Below are 2,564 nucleotides of genomic sequence, written 5' to 3'. Positions count from 1 at the left end.
TCGACCCCGAAAGGATGAAGGGCAAAGTCGACCTCGGCGGAATTTGAACTCAGAACGTAACGGCAGCAGAAATACCCATTTCTTTACTACCCACAAGGGGCTAAACACAGAAGGGACAAACAAGGAGAGCTAGACGGATTAAGTCGATTACATCGACTCCAGTGCGTAACTGGTACTTAATTTATCGACCCCGAAAGGATGAAAGGCAAAGTCGACCTCGGTGGAATTTGAACTCAGCACGTAGCGGCAGACGAAATACCCATTTCTTTACTACCCACAAGGGGCCATACATAGAGGGGAAAAACAAGGACACACAAACGGATTAAGTCGATTACATCGACACCAGTGCGTAACTGGTACTTAATTTATCGACCCCGAAAGGATGAAAGGCCTGTACTCGACCACACCACTGAAGACAGACGAGGTGGTACTTCTACCCGTTTACCTTGGGAGGCGAACTGCCAGGGTTCGGGTGGAAGACATACCACCGGAAGGAAATGTAGACGAAATACCGCTAAGCATTTCGCCCGGCGTGCCAACGTGTCTGCCAGCTCACCATAATAGTAATAATAATAATTAATAATAATAATAATAATAATTAATAATAATAATAACGATGATGATGATGGTGATGATGATGATGATGACGACAATTATAACAATAATATCACCTGTTTCTTCGGAGTAGGTGATAAGTCATTTACATCGACTCGATTGGTTCTTATTCTATCGACCCAAAAGGAATGAAGGTTCAACTTTTCATTTCATCCTTTCAGGTCGATAAAAGAAGTACTAATTTATCATTGTGGTCTATGTAATCGGCTTAACTTCTCACTGGAAATTGTTAGCCTTGTGCCAAAATTTGGGGCCAAATAGTCTAATGTAAAAAGAAAATAGATTTCGTTTTTGTAAGGATGGATGGAAGCACTCCGTCGGTTCCGACGACGAGGGTTCCGGTTGATCCGATCAACGGAACAGCCTGCTCGTGAAATTAACGTGTAAGTGGCTGAGCACTCCACAGACACGTGTACCCTTAACGTAGTTTCTGGGGATTCAGCGTGACACAGAGAGTGACAAGGCCGGCCCTTTGAAATACAGGTACAACAGAAACAGGAAGTAAGAGTGAGAGAAAGTTGTGGTGAAAGAGTTCAGCAGGGATCACCACCATCCCTGCCGGAGTCTCGTGGAGCTTTATGTGTTTTCGCTCAATAAACACCCACAACGCCCGGTCTGGGAATCGAAACCGCAATCCTATGACGGCGAGTCCGCTGCCCTAACCACTGGGCCATTGCGCCTCCACGTCGTTTTTGTAAGATTTGGTTAATGACAAATGTATGGTGTTGCAAAACAGCCATCTTTTGTAAGTCATTTTGAGCGATATCATTTTCATCTATGATGCCGGAACAATACAACAAATGAGCAGCACTAACACAACAGCCACGCAGCAGTAGTACAACTATTGCGTGGCACCAATACAGCGACTGCGCGGCACAAATATCTTGACTCCGCAGAAAAAAATCAAAGGACTGCGTGGCACAATTAGAGCAACTGCGCGGCACCATTATAGCGACTGCGTGGCACAATTAGTGGCTTCGCGGTAACGCTTGACAATAGGTATTGGTATGTTTACGTCCCTGTAGTTTAGTGGTTCGATAAAATTTACCGATGGAATAAGTACCAGATATTTAAAAAGAACTATAATACTTGTGTCGATTAGTTCGATGGAACCTTTCGAAGCGGTGCCCCAGCATGGCCACAGTTCAATCACTGAAACAAGTAAGATATATAAAATGAAAAAAATAAGCCTGCTCTTAGAGGAAACTCATTACGACTGAATGGTTGTCGATTGGCGTTGGTTTGTTTATGTCCCCTAACATCGCAGTTTAGCAAAAGACCCTGATAGAATAAGGAGCAGAGTTAAATAAGATACAATGTACTAAGGCGGATCTTTCGACTAAACCAGTGGTTTTCAAACAGGGTCCATATGGCCCTTAGGAGGTTCACATGTCCTTTGGACGGTCGTATAAGATTTTGTTGTTAAAATTTAGGGTATCATAAATAGGTTAAAATTCAACAATACATAAGATATTTATACATTTTTAAAAATACAAGTGCGAATCATTTTTTCTTCTTTTTTTCTCTAGTTTCAGTTCAGAGCTGCGGCCATGCTGATGCTCCACCGTTTTGCTACACTGTTATTACTAAGAGAATCCTCTAATATGTGGCACTTGGTAAAGAATAGAGTTTGATATAGCTACCCTCATTTGCACCTCTTGCCGTGAGGTAGGTTTATCTGGGACTCTCGACAGGAAGAGGTCCAGATTTGATTTTAAAACCGCTACATCTACTTTGTGCAAGTTCCTCAGACTCTTTGGGAGAATATAAGAAAGCTTTGGGCCCTTGAAACCCAGGCTGTTGCAGAAGCTGGTCCTGAAGCGTGATGGCATTGCTGGGATCTTTGGCACTATGCAGTGTCGTCCCGTTCTAGCATTGGTGTAGCTTACAATGCCAAAATTTGGCACAATTCCTTCCAGAATCTTCCAGATATATATTACTGCATACCT

The sequence above is a fragment of the Octopus sinensis genome, unplaced genomic scaffold (assembly GCF_006345805.1).
Source record: "Octopus sinensis unplaced genomic scaffold, ASM634580v1 Contig10220, whole genome shotgun sequence".
NCBI lineage: Eukaryota > Metazoa > Mollusca > Cephalopoda > Octopoda > Octopodidae > Octopus > Octopus sinensis.
The sequence above is the reverse complement of the archived record's forward strand: the minus strand, read 5'-3'. Positions refer to the sequence as shown.